This window comes from Saccostrea echinata, unplaced genomic scaffold, assembly GCF_033153115.1.
Source record: "Saccostrea echinata isolate AGI-Se365-2 ecotype Australia unplaced genomic scaffold, CSIRO_AGI_Sech_v1 ptg000083l, whole genome shotgun sequence".
Lineage (NCBI taxonomy): Eukaryota > Metazoa > Mollusca > Bivalvia > Ostreida > Ostreidae > Saccostrea > Saccostrea echinata.
In genome coordinates, this window is record NW_026889832.1 from 375,500 (window position 1) to 394,812 (window position 19,313).

A 19,313-nucleotide genomic window follows, 5' to 3' on the forward strand; every position below is an offset into this window, starting at 1 on the left:
AGTCCCAGCGGTCCCTGAAAGCAGTCTCCCATCGGTCCTAGAAAGCATTCCCAGTAGTCCTGTGGCTAGGTTAATTAATTTAATGGGCGGAGCTTACTCAGAAAGGAGATTACCAATAAACAATGTAACTATAAAAGGCAGTGGAAATCGATGATGCATTTTTTTCTGAGCAGTAACAACGAATATTTACATTTCTTATGTGACAGTCATTTCTGAACTGTTAAGAAAATCACAATACGGATATAAAAACAAACTAGAAACTCATTACTAGTAATGAGAAGGTCTTCCGTTATACTACTTCCTGTTTGCATGAACATGTCTTTTCCAACGTCGGTATAAGCCTAAAACTGATGTAGAAACGAAATAACTTTAAAAAATACTTTTTTCTTCATTTCCTGTCACGACCGGAAGTAATGACAACAGACGATTTTTACACGTTGCAAATGAACTGATGACTGACTATAAGTCCTGAAAGTTTTAGACTTCAGTCTTTGACTCTTACTGAGCAATTGTGAGAACACATTCAAATTTTGGGGACAGGAAATCACACGACCGGAAGTGAATTGAATAAAAATCTCCGAATTTTCTCATGACAATTGTAGTATCTACAGCATATGTAAAAAAAAACCAAAAACATTTCAAATACTTATCTGTAAGTTATATTTATGAAAATGCTAAACATCGAAATAACGTAGTTTATCTCTTTAAACCGGAAGTTTACAGTTTTTGTTTCCGGTGGAATCTAACATATTTCAAAACGCGAAAGAGATGCAACAAAGTGATGCAAGTTTTAACTTTATAAAGAAAAGTTGAAATTTTCGATTTTTTTATCACTTCCTGTGACGACCGGAAGTGACGGCTGACGCGTTTAACCCTATGTGTTTTGCCTACTCCTCAAGGTCTATTAGTCATTTAAGTTTGGTGTCTTAATCTCATGGCGTTTTTGAGATCTCGCTCAGATAACTTTTCATTTTGAGGACAGGAAAAACACACGACCGGAAGTGAATTTTATTAAGATATTTGAAGTAACTCTATACATTTGCAGTCTGAATAACATATCTAAAAATCATTTCAAATACTTTATCTATAAAAGATAATTAAGGGAAATTAAAATACTCAAATTATGTAGTTTTCCTCTAATAACAGAAAGTTGTCGTATTTGTTTCCGGTAGGACTGACATATTTCGAAACTACACATGAGATGCAATAATGTGGTGCAAAAAAGGATTCAAAAAAGAAAAAAGTTGAAATTTTCGATTCCTTTGATCACTTCCTGTGACGACCGGAAGTGACGACTGACACGCTTAACCCAAATGGGCTCGCCTACTCCTCATGATCTATTACTCTTATAAGTTTGGTGTCTTAATCTCTTACCGTTTCTGAGATCTCACTCGGAAAAAAAATATTTTTGAAAAAAAATGGAAATCGGAAATATCTGACGACCGGAAGTGAATTTTGAAGAAATGAAAAAAAAAACGCCTCGGGGTATTTTCATTCTGTATCAACCCTGAAAATTTCAGGAAAATCCATCCAGTCATCTCTCAGAAATCCTGCCGAAAAAAAAGGGGGAAATAACAAAACAACATAAGGGAGCCTGCAAATTCAGAATACACAAGGGGTGGAATTATCAAAACCTTTTTCACGCATGAGTAATCAAAAGCAGTCCCAAAAAGCAGTCCCGGGGACTGCTGGGACTGCTGGGTCAGCTTTCAAGAGCAGTTCCGCAGCAGTCCCAGTTCAGTCCCAGAGCAGTCTAAGAGCAGTCCCACAGGAGTCCCAGAGCGGTCCCAATGCAGTCGTGGGGACTGCTTTCTGGGACTGCTTAGGTGTCAGGTTGGGTCTGGTGGATACTGTACTTTTTACTACTTGTATATGATGTTTGAATCCAATGAACAAAGGAATGGTTTGAGTTAGTATTTTGTTGGAACGAATAAATTATTTCCGAACGAGTTATCTCCTTATAATCAGATATTTATCCCGTTAAAGATCCTTACTGCTCAATGACCCTTAGTGCCGAGTAAAGGTCTAAATATTTGAAGCCCTTCACCGGTATATAGTGACGTCTCTATATGATTGAAAAATTCTCGAATGGGACGTAAAACTACTTACAATCAATCAATGCATCTGGTCATCATTTTGAAGAAGGGAGAAATGTAACAATGTGTCGCCCACTTCCCCCACATAACATAAGTACAGCCGGGACAAAATTGGCTCGGGGGGAAATCGCACTCTATAACTACTACACAGAGTAGGATCCCTCCCCCTGGAATTTTAAATCTGGTGTGGGATTTCCGTAGGGGAAATCCTACTCTAGAGTCATTTTCTGTAGGGAAAATCCTATAATCTAGAGCCTATTTTCCGAGGAAAATCCTACTCTCGAACCAATTTTCTGGAGGAAAGAGTTTTGAGATGAGAGCCTATATACCGGTACCCCTCTCTGATAAAACTGGAAACTGCAGGTCTTATACCCTTCAATTCGTGAGAATTTTCTTGCGATCTCTTTTTTTTTTTGGCATATCTTATGTATTTTGACATGCGCGGATCCGGAGGGGAGGGGGGGGGGGCTCCCTTGAATTTTAAGAGTTATCAAATGTATATCCTAAAGCAACTAAATGTGACCTTGGACCCGTCCCCTACAGAAAACACGAACCACTGTTAAGTTGGTATGAAAAGCCATTCGAATGAAGCTTAGGAAATAACGACTACAAACCCCAATATATATATATATATATATATATATATATATATATATATATATATATATATATAGAGAGAGAGAGAGAGAGAGAGAGAGAGAGAGAGAGAGAGTATTAAAAAGTATAATTTATATAATTTACCGCTGAGAAAACAGTTTAAATTTAAGTTCAAAAATTTGTATACTCTCAAGATAAGATCGTAAAAAAAAGATAAAATAACCAGTGAATAAACAAATACTCTACATCATGAAAAGATATGTTTAATGTGCTACAGAATGAACATCGGGATCGATCCTACAGTGGTGATAGGTCACGATGCAGTGATCAGGCGAACAAAAAGTATATATGCACAAGATTGTTTGCGTGAAATATATGGAGATAACGAACAGTATTCAAGCTCAAAAGTCCATTAAACATTACAAGATAGGTGCAGAGCAAACACGATAGGTGGGATCAGGTGCCATGGAGGAGTGAGCATCCCATGCTGACCTGCCGTATGCTCCTTGTCATGATCGGGAAATAACGGAAAAATCCGTCGACATTTCAGTGTGTAAATAATGGCCTAACAATTAGTATAAAAAACGTCAGTCAGCATTTGACTCGATGATAAATTGTATTTGCTGACAAGGTCATTGTATCGACTATAGATCTTACGAAATGATGACTTTAAACGAAACTGCTGATAATCTTGTTTCATCAACTTGTTTGTCAATAATTTACCTCGTTTAAGAAATTGTGCATACGTAGAGCATGCTCTTGCGTATCGAATAAACTGAGAGATATAAACCATGTATGCAGGTGATGAAGGTATATTGCTACATAAGTAAGGGAAGTTGACGATTAAAAAGTTAAAGTCATCACGTTTATCATAAAGCATGTTTGTTAGATTACCATTAACGTTTTTTTTTTTTTTTTTTTCAAGTAAAATATCCAAATGTGAAACAGATGTGACAGACTCTGTAGTATCTTTTATCTCAAGCTCACCGGGATATATCGTATCGACATAAGGATGGAAATAACAATTGTTAATTGACAATACCTCGTCCATATATCTAAATATCGAGTGTTGAAGGCCACAACAAGTGTTTTCTTCTTATCACGTATAAGATTTTGGACAAATTCTGCTTCATATAAATACAAAGAAGGTATATGCTAATAACGGGGCGCAATTGGTACCCATGGGAATTCCAATAGATTGTTGGAAGACCTGGTCTCCAAAAGCACATAGATATTGTCAATCAGAAACTCAAGCATCTTTTGAATGTCAACTTCATGAGTACTTGTGTGTACAATCAGAATGTTTTTCAACAAAATAATTTTGCAAATGATCAATGACAAGGAAAGTAAATTTACGAGTTCCATTTTTATTGAAAAAGCAGCTGTCCATGATATCAAAAAGCCTGGATATTAATTTATTGTGGGGAATGGTTGCATAAAGTTGAAAAGTGGTAAGTTTTTAAACTGTTGATTTTAATAAAATCTTGTGATTTCAAATTTTCCAAAAGTTTCTTGGAATTCTGAGGTATTCACATCTGATTTACATCACTTCTCGAATATTTTGTTGCACAGTACTCTTGAAGTTTCCCCTTCACTTCTCTTAATATCTTAGTGAGGAGTAAACAATGAGTCTTGGTTGAACATTTACTGGAACCCGTTATGTGTCTTTGTTTGTAAAGATTTTTATGAAGTTTCGGAATCCAATATAGATATGGTAATTCAAATTCATTTTGGTTGTTTGGAATATTAAAAATATTCAAAACTGACATATATATGATTTTGAAGAATTTCTTCCTTAGAAAGAGAACTATGAGTATAAGTTAGATTACCACTTGTAGAATTAAATCTTAAGTTCCTCTAAAATACATTTAATATAATGAGCCTTATAAACAAAGACAATGTTTTACCTGCTTTGTCAACAGGGGCCAGTACGTATACAGTACCCGCATCGTGATTCTTTACAATTCTATCGTGTCCTATCGTGCGTTTATCCTATCCTATCGTGTGTGTATCCTGTCGTATCGTGCGTGTATCCTATCGTATCCTATCGTATCGTGTTTTACGTTTATCAGGTTTTGCGTTTTCTATCGTGTTTTCCGTTTATCAGGTTTTGCGTTTATCGTGAAGATCGTTTATCAGGTTCTATCGTGTATCGTGTTTTGCGTTTATCGTGTGCATTCGGAAACCTTCGCTTTTTATCTTTACCTTGAAAAGAAACACCCGAGATATATCGAGTTCATCTTCCGTTTTTTTTTTTTTTTTATAATTTATTTAGGATTAATCTAACTGTTAAACAGAAAGAGAAATTAATACTCTAACTCTGGTATATTTTTTTAAGTACCAAACTAGCAATTTCAGCAATTTTAAAAACGTCAAAAAAAAAATAATAATTAATTTATATAAAATATAAATTAAATTCATAAAAACTTGGAGAAGAAAGCATTAACTTTAGAATAATTATAACAATATTTTTTTTTTTCAATCCCCCCCCCCCTAAATTATGACTAGTATTTTTTTTTTTTTTTTTTTTTTTTTTGTAAGATTTGAATTATTAAATACAAACTATTAAACCTTTAGCAAAAGATATTGAATCCAAATATTGCATTTTTTTTTTACATGTTTTTCCGTAGAAATAATCAATGTTTGTTATGAATTTCATAAGGTTTTATTTGCTAAAATAATGAAAATATTGATAGCGTTTCGTGAATTTATTGCACTTGGGTGTAAAACTTCGCTTGTCTACGGACTAAAAATTCAAATTTAACGATTCGAAGGAATTTTGACATTTGTATAATTACACAAAAAATCGCCTAATTTCCGCCATAGAGTGGAATTAATCTTAAAATAATTACAGTTTGAATTTGATGACGATCAATTTTATTGACAAAAAAAAGTATCTTTTACAAAGCATAATTACTTCAAATGTTTTATCATGATAAATTTAAAATGTTTTATCATTTCGGTTTGCGGCTTTGTAAGTAATTAAAATTATCATACTACAGTATATCAAAAAGGAAACGTTTCGTCTTGTCAAAAAAACGTTTCGCATTTTGAAACAATCCTATCAGGTTTTTTTCGTTTATCCTATCGTGTAGATCGTTTATCAGGTCTATCGTGTTTTGCGTTTATCGTATTTTGCGTTTATCGTGTTTTTCGTTTATCCTATCGTGCGTGTATCCTGTCCTATCGTGCGTGTATCCTATAGTATCGTGCGTTTATCCTATCATATCGTGCGTGTATCCTATCGTATCGTGTATCCTGTAAAGAATAACGATGCGGTAACTGTAGAACATGTAATCTATCAATTTTTTTTTTTCACTTCTGGATTATTGAATACAGAAGGATAGATTGTTCTCATATTGCCCCTCAATTTTTTAATGCGCGATTTTAACATACATCTGATACATTTAATCCATTCCGAGAAAGTGTCAAGGTCTTCTTTTTCATGTCTGGCCCATCGTTTGGCGTAATCCTCTACAGAATCCATAATATTTATGAAATTCCGACGGCAGTTGAAAAATCGGGGTTCCCTATATTTAGGACCTTTTAAAATTAGTGATCTACGGTCATCATTATTAACTATATTTACGTCACCAGTAATAACGTGTCCTGCAGGACTATAGTTATAGGGTGAAGAAAAACATGAACACGATGGAGGATTATGTTTCAGATATTCGATATCCAGGCACTGTAAAGTTTTCTTGCAATTAAATAATTTGGAAGCAATAGCAATGTAGGAAATACAAGGTGTAGTCTTTAACTTGAAATATGGTGGAATACAAGACTGGACCCTTTTGTGATTAAGAATACTACTTATATTAACCGCGTCAATTCCTTTGTTGGCACATTGAAGTTAAAGGAAAAAAAGGACTGTTTTAGCTGCTTCTTTTTCATTAAAACGTGGGGGTTTAAAAAGCCTATGATTTGCAATATCCATAATCACAGATCCCAGCTTATATTCTGGTGGCGAGGAATCAAAAAATGGACTTTCCTTGACCTTTTCAAGAAGACTATGTAAAAGATTCAAAGGGACAGAGTAGAGTTTGGTGCGAATATGATGTAGACCTAACTGTTGATTAACGTAAGGTAGTAATGAATCAAAAGAGGCATCGTGTAATAAAAATTTATTGAACGATGCCCATTACGACGCTTACGTCTCCGTGTACGGTAAAAAAGTCCCATCACATTTACATTGTTACACTGTGGACTGGAAAGATTTCCAACACACTCAGCTATGTTAAGGAAGGAAATGGAAAATGCGATCTAAGTACCTTCTTAAAATGTATTATTTTTAAAAATCTTTATAACTAAGTAACTGTTTACATGAAGGAAAAGTAATATAGATATCCATAATGGATAGGTCTGGGTCCGCACACAGTACCATTTATATCGCATGTATCAGCTGTGTGTCACGTGACTGGTATAAAATAGAATTGATAAGCCGAATGTAGAAAATGACGCTAGTGCAAGGGCATACGCATGTTTTTGGAAAGAAAAATTGTTACACATTAAAAAGATTTACATCTGCTACCCGAAAAGTGCTGGGAGCTAGTTTGAACTGCTTCGGAAATGCTCATAATTTTGCTGAAAAGGCGTACAATAGCTAAAAATTCCTACTTTGCTTTAATTCTGTCATGAATAAAAATAATGCTACGCCGACCATAATCAGCTCCCAGCACTTTTTAAAATATACATGATATAAGCAATTGATATTCCGTATTTCAGCTCAAACAGTTTAGTCTATGCCCTTGCACTTTTGAGGTTAATTAGGAAAATAATTATCGTGTTAGCAATATTCTTTACATTCTCTGTCGTTGTGCAGCTCCATAGCACCTAGATAAAAAAATAACCTACATATGTGTTTTAAATAAATTATTGACTTTCAATTTTATTGATTAGATTTAGACATTTGCGATGGTTTTATATTTATTTAAGCATTTTTGTAATTATTAAACCAATGGATCCACTCCTCTAGATCACTTGTACTGCGTCAAGTCAAGGCTAGTGACGTCATTTCTGACATAAGATTTGCTTCTAATTACTCGGCAGTATTGTTATCAAATGTTGTGATTTTACATTCTTTTATAAATAATTGATAAAATAAAGGAATGCAAGTTTTCATTTACGCACTTTCATGTAATTAAATAGATTTTTGTCGCTTGTGAAATTTTTAATGACGTCACAATGAAACTTTCCATACAGTGCATCACAAATGTGAACTCAGGCCTTCCTTAACGTAGCTGAGCAATCGACATTGTCATCACATCCATAGGGAAAAGCTGTCCCTAGTTTTCTAATCCAAAATTCTTCTCGTTGTCTACGGAAAGGTGTACTCAGTGATGGACTGTTTGTATGGTGATAATTTTTTTTTTTCTAGAATTTTAACTTTCATTGACAAAATTGAATGATAAGGTAAATTGAAGTGCTTGTAGAGAAGCTGCTGGCCCCCGTTGTTGATTTGAAATCTGTGACCCGATATTCTTTTATGAAGTGAACCCTTGGTTTCACCAACATAAACAAGTCCACAAAGATTACATTCTATTCCGTAGACAACATTAGCAGATTTGCAGCTCAGATTTTCCCCAATTTTTTCGTATAGAAGATATGTCCAGTTAGATTACTGGTGAAAGAAGTGTTAGTTATCAAAATGTTACAGGTTTTATAGTTTTTCGCAGAACATTTTGAAATAGAAGGCATGGGATCGGAAAAGAAATCTTCAAACATATCTCTAATAGAAACCTTACATTCTTTCATTTTTTTGTATAAACTATTGGTTTTATACCAAAACCAGGAATCTGAAGACTGTACATATGACATATGTTTAATATCCTTGAGGAATATCCGAGGGGCACCGAATGAACTCATTGAGTCTGTGTCCCTTATAGACTCAAAAGAGTGACGCCTTTTTATACTGGGCGACGCGTCTGCAAGTATCATTTCGTTATTCTGTGTACCCATGAATGAAAATGTACCGAACGACAAGTATCCTCGGGAACGGACTGTCCACAGCAGAGATCCATGTTCGGTGCTTAAAATGAAATGTATGGAGAAAACGAACAGTATTCAAGCTCAAAAGTCCATTAAACATTACAAGATAGATGCAGAGCAAACACAGACCTCCAAAACATCAGAGGTGGGATCAGGTGCCATGGAGGAGTGAGCATCCCCTGCCGACTGGTCACACCTGCTGTGTACTCCTTGTCATGATCGGGAAATAACGGAAAAATCCGTCGACGATTCAGTGTGTAAATAATGGCTTAACAATTAGTATGAAAAAGTCAGTCAGCATTTGACTCGATGATAAATTGTATTTGCTGACAAGGTACCATAGAACTTACGAAATGATGACTTTAAACGAGACTGCTGATATTCTTGTTTCACCAACTTGTTTGTCAATAATTTACCTTGTTTTAGAAATTGTGCGTACGTAGAGCATGCTCTTGCGTATCGAATCACCTGATAGATACAGTCCTTGAAACGTTTTACTTTCCCACTTGAACGGTGAGCGAACTCTGAACAAACGCAGAGCGAACGGTGAGTGAACGATGTGTGAGAGCTGAACGCAATTTTTCGAACGAATGGTGGAAGGTGAACGGTGAGCGAACGCAGAACGCGAACGGGCCGCAAACGCGAGCGCAAAGTGAACGGTGAACGAACAGTGAACGCAAGATGAACGATTTATTCGGAATGTCTCTGACCTTTTTCATGCATTGAAACTATTCTATTGTATTCTAATGTCAAATGCCAAAAAATAAATAAATGCCAAAAAAATAAATAAATAGATAATAAATAAACAAAAAAAATCAATGAATAAATAACGCAGGTAGGTTAAGGCTTCCCGTAGAATATGGCAGTGCACTCTGTGCCTTCACATCTCTGAACTACCAAAATATGACGTCATAATGGAAAATGACGTCAGGTCACTGCAAACCTGAGGTGTTATGACGGGGAGAGTGTCATGAACTTTACACTTTATTTCAAACTGCATGTAAAATGCTAGATGGCTATTGCAAAATTCACGGGTCGTTAAAGGTTTTTAAAGTCTTATATGTCCGAATATTTTAAAAATAAACCGCTTACCTACCTTTGATTGAAATTCATCACGTTCAAAATGCTTATGAAAAATATACTTTTGAAATGTACTCTGTTTTATACCCGTGGTTGGAGGTAGAATTTATTTTGTGTGTATAAAAGAGTCTGGCGCAGGTGATTAATGAGGATTAATCTGAGAATTTTTGTGGAAATCTGTAAGAAGAGGTTGTTCTCTAACTGAATCTTGCTTGGGAAAAATGTGTGTTGGCTTTGTTTTAATACGGATTACGATATTGTGTGGAAAATACCCTCAAATTTGTAGGTAAGTTGAGTTTTTCAGGAAATATTTTGTACCCAAGTAATACTATGACTTTTCCCAAACACATTTCGGATACACGAGGATACGATGAGTTTATTTATATAACGAAATGTTAATAATTATTGTGTTAATCAGCTGCGCCGAAGCGATTTATATGAAACACTTCATGATCTAAATGATCGTCACGTGATCAATAAAGTCATGTGATATCATAACAAATATGCTAATATATAGCCGAGGAAACCCTTTATATAAATTGGAAGTACTAAAGTTCAATACTTATAAATTAAAACCAAAACCGACCTCGTAATGACATATTATGTTTTGAGCGCATTTTAAAGCTTCGGGAAGCCTTAACATAGCTGCGAAATAGATAATTGTTCCAAAATTGTCTTAAGTAAGATGATACATGTACATTAAGTAAAACCATTAATTTAAGTTTCTTACGTGTATGGTGCTTAAATTCAACTTTTTCATCACACGTACGATTTTTATCGCTGTAAAACATTATAATTGTTACCGAACGCTGTAGTATAAAAGATAAAATTATTTTAGTTGTAAAATAAATATTTTTTATTCTTATTTGATATATAAAACCATTACAAATAAGAGAAAATTTTTGACCTATAGAATAAAGTACAACGGTTGTAACATCCATACATATATTTCCGTGCCAAGACGATTCCGTGTAAAATAATGAAAAAAAAATTACATACGTGGACGTATTACATTAATGCACTCGTATTTTAAATTGTAAATGCAATAATATATGAAATATATGGAGATAACGAACAGTATTCATTTATTGTATTTTCTATTTTATGGTGATTTATTGAGCAGACTTCTACATGTACATGTATTTGAAGACATTTCCCCGTGATTATACTCGGTCAAGATAATGCAAAGAGGCATATTCATATTATTTGTTATAGATTAAATTTTCAGAACTTAATATTAAAGTAAAATGCTGTCAAGGCGAAGTGCTAGTATTTCCAACAAGTTTTAACATTTTTTTTATCATTTCTAGATTTGATTCCAACATTTCTAAAATTAATACATAAATAAATTAAAAACATTGGGTGTTAATTAGTACTTGCATTTGAAACCTCTCTCTGACAATTTAAAATACCAACGCCGACACGTGTATATTTTGAACTACTAAAGTAACTGTTTAATGACATTTTAAGATGCATGTATTTTGAGACAGACTTTTTTGTGCTACAAAATACATTTACTTCTTTTTAAATGTCTGTTAAAATATACGGGAAATACTGAATAAGTAACCGATTTGGGAAAGGGGGGGGGCTCTTAATTATATCGAATGTCAAACATATAGGGTTACGGTGAAGGAAGAAGTTTCTTTTTCTATAACAATAAACTTAATATACGTAAAAAGTAGATAAAATTCTGTAGTGTATTACATTTTGAATAAATATTTTTTTAACCACACTGTCAATTTAATTTGCTCCAAAGATGTTTAATTAACTGGATATCCGCAGTACTATGTATAATTCTCAGAACTAGTTCTATCATGTATTTCTGTAGTAATTGGAGAAAAAAAAAAGTGTTAGAAATAATGATTTCCGTATTTTTTCTGCAGTTTTTTAATTGATTGACTTGGATAATTATCTCTCCATGAAGGATTTGTCGTCTTTAACATAACAAGAAAATGTTGCAGTGCTTGAAGTATCTGTATATTACCGTTTTTAAATTTAATTTTTCAGCATCGTTCTACATATGTACATAGGCACTGTACATACTTATAACAACATTTATTTTCATGTGTAAAATAATAATAATAATAATAAAAAAAAATTAACAGCTAAATTAGAATAATAAAAAATGTTAAGTTAGAATATTGTGGATAATTTTCATGAAATAATCATTCTTTAAACACGATATGTGAATTATTAAATTAAAAAAAAACGTGTAAATCCTTACTACCAAAACGATAAGTCCTTTAAATTTGCAGTTCCGAATGATACTGAAGACTGAACGATAAGCGAACGCTGAACGCAATGTGAACGCAAAGTGAACGAAGAGCGAACGCTGAACGCTTTGTGAACGGTGAACGCGAGCGCACTGTGAACGCTGAACACAAAACTGTGAACGGAGAGCGAATGGTAAACTCACGCTGAACGAACGGCGAACGCACGCTGAACAAACGGTGAACGAACGATGAGCGAACGGAAAAATGGGAAAGTAGAACGTTTCAGGGACTCTATAAACCACGTATGCAGGTGATGAAGGTATATTGCTGCATAAGTAAGGTAAGTTGACGATTGAAAAGTTAAATTCATCACGTTTATCATAAAGCTTGGTTGTTAGATTACCATCAACGTCTTCGTCTTTTTCAAGTAAAATATCCAAATATGAAACAGATGTGTCAGACTCTGTAGTATCTTTTATCTCAAGCTCACCGGGATATATCGTATCAACGTAAGAATTGAAATAACAATTGTTAATTGACAATACGTCGTCCATATATCTAAATGTCGAGTTGAAGGCCACCACAAGTGTTTTCTTCTTATCACGTATAAGATTTTGGACAAATTCTGCTTCATATGAATACAAAAAAAGTCTGCTAATAACGGGACGCAATTCATACCCATGGGAATTCCAATAGATTGTTGGAAGACCTGGTCTCAAAAAACCACATAGATATTGTCAATCAGAAACTCAAGCATCTTTTGAATGTCAGCTTCAGAGTACTTGTGTGTACAATCAGAATGTTTTTTAACAAAATAATTTTGCAAATGATCAATGACAAGGAAAGTAAATTTACGAGTTCCATTTTTATTGAAAAGCAGCTGTCCATGATATCAAAAAGCCTGGATATCAATTTATCGTGGGGAATGGTTGTGTATAAAGTTGCACAGTACTCTTGAAGTTTCCCCTTCACTTCTCTTAATATCTTAGTGAGGAGTAAAGAAAGAGTCTTGATTGAACATTTACTGGAACCCGCTATGTATCTTTGTTTGTAAAGATTTTTATGAAGTTTCGGAATCCAATATAGATATGGTAATTCAAATTCATTTTGGTTGTTTGGAATATTAAAAATATTCAAAACTGACATATGATTTTGAAGAATGTCTTCCTTAGAAAGAGAACTATGAGTATAAGTTGGATTACCACTTATAGAATTAAATCCAAGTTCGCACAGGTTCAGAATCTCTTATTTTTGACCATTACACATTTTTTTTTTCGCTTAAAAAGACATATGCAATACACTTACACAATCATTAACTTTACAATATACCTTTTCCGCAGATATTTTTCCAAAAATATGATTAATTTAAGTTCATGCAATTAGTACCATCAGAAGCTCTTTTAGTTTTAGAAAGAGAATTTAACAAAATTACAATATTAGCTGGTATTCTTATAAAGTTGATTCAGAGGAGGTGTACAGTATTACTAGGCAAGAAAATATAGCACAAAGGTTCTTCAATTCTTGAAACTTGTAAATGATACATGGAATAAGAAATTAAAAGTTCATAACTATTATTATTTCCTTAAGGTAAAATTGTTCTCTTTTTTTCCTTTTTTTCTTTGTCGCCTTCTATTGAGTTTTCCCTTTTTTTCTTTCACCTAGATTATGTAAATGCCTATAAAGCAGGGCCAAAGTTTGAAGGCTATTGCAATCCGGAAAATTCTTTCATGAATTAGTTATGTCTGTGGTGTATCTGAATAAGCAGAATAAAAACAGAGCTTTGTAATTTACACAACTGACAATACAACTTCCTCTTACGACCAATTTCAAATGTTTTAGGAAAATCCTCCCTTGGAACCTAGCGCACAGGTTCAGAGTCTCTTATTTTTGACCATTACGCTTTTTTTTTTTTTTTTTTTTTTTTTTTTTTGAACAATTGTGTGATGGATATATGTCTTCAATTGTATTTTACATATGCTTGATTTTTTTTATAGAAGATAGAAAGAATGTTTTTGTTGCAAATAAGAAATATGAGAGCTTCAAATTTGTTGTCAATTAAAGCCTAAAATAACTTTTTTACTTAAAATAATGAATGAGTATGAAATAACAGTGACGTAGCATCGTTTTTGAAAGGGGGGGGGGGGATCGGGGGGTCGGGGTGGAGTAGGCAGCCAGAGAAAACAAATTTCAATTTAGCAGATAAGTAAAAAAGGGAAACTTGTCCAACGTCGGAAATCGAAAATCCTATTTCGTCGGGAGGGGGGGGGGGGGTAGACAATCTTCTTTCAGTACAATTTTTTTCATACATAACTACCCTTATTTGAATATGCTACAATAAAAAGGGGGGGGGGAGGGGTAACTTTACCCCGGTGCTAAGTGTCTGAAGTCTGAATAATATACATAATACATGTGTTTGATAATACATGTACTTTTTAAACCTATTGAAAAAAGTGTTACAGAAACATAAAAAAAATAATTTACAATAATAATTTATGAAGGTTTCATGTTCTTAATCTTGCATTTACTAAGTAGGAGTGATTACAAAATACAACATGACAACAGTTATCGTGTTCTAAATTTTATAATTACTCCCGCCTGGTAACTTCAATAATTAAAACTTGTCAGAAAAAGGATTTCAAAAGAAATTGCAATGATCTAGCCTAACCCGACCTAAATAAATGATCAGGACTGGAAATATATTTAACAATTTCACTTCCATAATTTGCAAAATTATTTTGTTAAAATGCATTCTGATTGTACACACAAGTACTCTGAAGTTGACATTAAAAAGATGTTTGAGTTTCTGATTGATAATATCTATGTTGTTTTTGGAGATCAGGTCTTCCAACAATCCGTTGGAATTACCATAGGTACCAATCGCGCTCCTTATTAGCAGACATATTTTTGTATTCATATGAAGCAGAATTTAATCAAAAACTTCTACATGAGAAGAGGAAAACACTTGCTGTGGCTTTCAACTCGACAGTACATTTCGCTATATCGACGACATATTATCAATTAACGATAGTTACTCTCATTCATATGTCGACTCGATATATCCCAGTGAGCTTGAAATAAAAGATATCACAGATTCTGACACATCTGTTTCATATTTAGATATTTTACTAGAAAAAAAAACATTAATGGTAACCTAACAACAAAGCTTTATGATAAACGTGATGACTTCAACTTTTCAATCGTTAACTTCCCTTCTTTGTGTAACAATATATCCTAACCACCTGCATATTGGGTGTACATATATTTCTCTCAGTTTATTCGATACGCAAGGGCATCCTTAACGAATTAATCTGAAAAAATACATTCGACTTATAAGCAGACCTACTTATAGACCAGTATATACGGTATATCGAAATGGATCGTTGTATACTGACATTTTTAGTAGAGACAGACAGAATTTTTTCTCGTAACAGGCACGTAGAACGCGGGCGGGGGTGGGGGGGGGGGCGACCCAACTCTTCCTGAGTATAATATTTGCTATAGTAAATATTCCTTTAGATGCTGGTTGCGCCCCCCCCCCCTCTTCACTTTTTGATGTTGTAAAGTCGAGCACTGGCAAATTCCAGGATTTGTACAGTAGATTACCTTTTTTTGCTTGTCGGATTCTTTTATTAAGTTGCCCCCCCCCCCCTCCTCCCCCCCCCTACACACACACACACTTATGAAACAGTTGCTAAGGGCTGTGTAACGAATAGAATTAAACACGTTCGAATAATAAAAGAAAGAATTGTGTCTTATTATTTCGAATTCAGTACAATTCTCTGATATCCTTGGACGTTCGGCATAAATGGCGTGCAATTCTCGGCAAGTGCTACACTGTACGTTATTAGCAGGTCCTAGATTCTCCTTGGTCGCTAGCTCATCTGATTCAATATTTATAACGTTCCACAAATGCAAGTAAAGAAAAGAAACACAGAAGTGTTTGAACATTTCTTTCTGTCAGTGTGTGCTGTCTAGTTTGCAAAAATAAGCTTAAGCAAAAGTTCTTATTGCAATGGCATTTATTTAATATATATATATATATATATATATATATATATATATATATATATATATATATATATATATATATATATATATATATATATATATATATATATATATATATATAACATTTTTTTTTGTGGAAACATTTAATTTAGGGCCCTGCGTAGCAGATGTAAATTTGGATATCTGGAGCTTTAAAAAGTTCCCTTGACTAGAAAACATGGAAAAACTCCGATAATTATTATATGCCATAGCACAAGGGCATACATACAAATGTTTTTGCAAGTGAAGGATGAAAAGGTGGATGTATATTTCTCTTAGTTATTGGCAGCCATTTCTGAATTTTATATAATTAAAGGTGCGACAGCAACGCTTAATGATATCCTTGTGTGTATCATTAACCGTCGATTATGTAGATATGTGCTTGTTTCATTAAGCGTCGGTGTTGCTCTGCATTTGTGACTCTTAATGATATAATTCTATCATTAAACAGCGAGTTAGCCTTAGCGGTTGAGAATGTTAACTATTAATGCAATAATTTATGGCATTACGCGTTGCAATTGCAACGCTTAATGATATTTGTATCATTAAGCGACGTTTTATCATTAGAGTTTGCTACAAAGCTGATATCAATTTTTCTGTCTATTTTACGTTAACTCAAATTTATTGAGAGAAAGTACATCAATGTCTTACAGGTTATGTAATTACATATGTTTAGGTAGGAAACATAAAGAGTTGGGGAAAGGGACCTTCTACCTTCGTTATCGTTCTCGATGAGGGTAGATCGAATCATCGGTTTGTCGAAAGAAATATAGCAAAATACTGCTGTCTATTGCTAAAAATCTAAATTCAGAATTTGTTTATGCATATTTTTTTTCAAAGTGTCTCCATGGTAAAAAAAAAATGTTGATGTACACTATTTACACGCTTTGAACTTTTTTTTTCAAAGTGCGTTGATTTTGTCCCAATTTTAACGCTCGTAGATTTTTTTTTTTCAAAAGTGCTTGATTTTTTTTTCAAAGCGCGTTGCCACAATGGATTACAATTTGTAACACATCGCTATTAGGAACTGACACCTAAAGATGAAAACTTGAGGTCATCAATGCCTGTAGACTTTGATTCATCAAGAAAAAAAAAGAAACAGAACTTGAAAATTATTTACTTTTTTGTCAAACCTCAAAATTTGCTAAAAATAAATCACCAATATATCAAACTCCTGTCTGATGTCGAAATTGCCAAATATTCCCGACGTCAATATACAATAAGCATCGTTTTATGCCACTTAAGCATATTTTCGTAACAGAGTTTATAAATATGAATGATGCTTATGGATAAACTAGCACCGTGATGATATCACTTCCTGAAGCTATAAAATGCATTCCAAACATTTGTGTGTAGCATTTCGAATTGGATCTTGATTAAATGCAAACTATATGTACTATTACAGCTACATACCAAAGAGGTTACTCTAAATTGAATAGTACTGCATTTGTTGCTGTATCACAAATTAACTGTGTGACAACCACACAATTTTCGAAATATTGCACAAATATCGATTTAACATTGCTTTGATGATTATCTGAATTATTGTGTATTCTTTGTCATCTAACTGTGATCTAGTGTACCTGTAAGGTGTTTGGGACAAGCCACAGTATGTCGTATTTACGGGATATTTTTCGAGAATTATAATCACGTTACATGAGTAGAAACAAGGATTGCTTTGAACTCAAACACATCCTTTGAGATGAATGAAATCAATTTGCTGGATGAAAAGTAATTCTGTGGTTTCACGATGGTGACTACTTTCGTATTTATTCTAGGGATACTTGGTATAGCCTGTCAAAAGGGCCCATGTACAGATACTTTGTACGTGTTATTTTCTTTCGTTTATTTTTTTCCTTGAAAAAATGACTATTTTGATAAAAATTTAAAAAATATATATATATTATTTACGCAAAAATACTAAGGGTATTGTAAAAAATATTTCGAAATTATTTTTAACTTTCATTTCATCATTACGATTATTTTGATATTATGATCTTTGGAAAACAACCTTTTGTATTTAGTCGGAGCAAACTATTTTTTTTTAATTCTTATTCGTTAAAATTCGGTAACCTTAACTAAAATAAAAATCTGTACATAATTAACGCATGTGTCATTCCAATCCATACTTCTGACTTTTTTGATATTTTGTATACAATTGTGCAATTTTCCCGGGATTTAAAAAAAAAAAAATGAGTTATATGAAAAAATGTAAGTATACCGGTACCACAAATAGATCTTTGTAATTAGTTTTGGTTTTATAAGTAATATAATAATGTAAAAACGCCCTTATAGAGAATTGCGATAGATAACTTCAGTCATTTTTTTAGATGGAAAATATCTGAAATACATTTTTGATATTAAAAAAAAATCTGATATTGCGTATTTTTATTTTATTTTGCGAGGAGGTATTATATTTTACACATAATATCCATCAGAAATATGAAGTTTTGAACATACTATTCACAAACAACAAAAAACACCAAACACTCTTATGCATTTTTCATGTGACTTTTATCGAGTGTTTTAGATTAAATCATAAAATAATATTTTTAGAATTTTTTTTTAAGGTTTTACAGATATATATAAGATTTTGTTGAAGATGGTACTTTAATCCACTGAAGACCCAAGAGGCGAAAGCGCTATGGTTTACAGTGCCATCTTCTACGAAATCTTTATTTTTTCCTGTATTACTGCCTATACCATGGACTCCTTTAATTCCAATATATATATATATATATATATATATATATATATATATATATATATATATATATATATATATATATATATATATATATATATATATATATATATATATATACATCTTTTTTTTCAGGGAATACGGTTGTTGCTCTGGTCAAGTTTGGAACAAATCGCTAAAAAGATGTGTTGGTAATACCTTTAGGAAAAATGCTAGGGGACAGATTTGTGTTCCTCAAACGATTTTGGGAGCATTTTTTTGTTCTTTCCTTCTTCTTATTATTCATTTTTTCTTCTTTCTTCTCTGGGAATTTTTAGTTTGCAAAAGTTCTCATAAACTAGCCATCCTATTGAAATAAAATCTTTTTTAAAGGATTTATAGGCATATCATGTTGTGATGAAGGCCATTTTGCGCGGACATGCTTGAACGTGTGTGAGTGCAATGTGTGGAATTAATGCTTTATTTGAAATAGATTTATGATTTATAAATATATATTTTATATAATTATAGATTGATAAACAATGCTAATTTTAGGTTTCTAGCTTTTAAATTTTACGAATGTAAGATATCTTTAAAATCAACATAAGT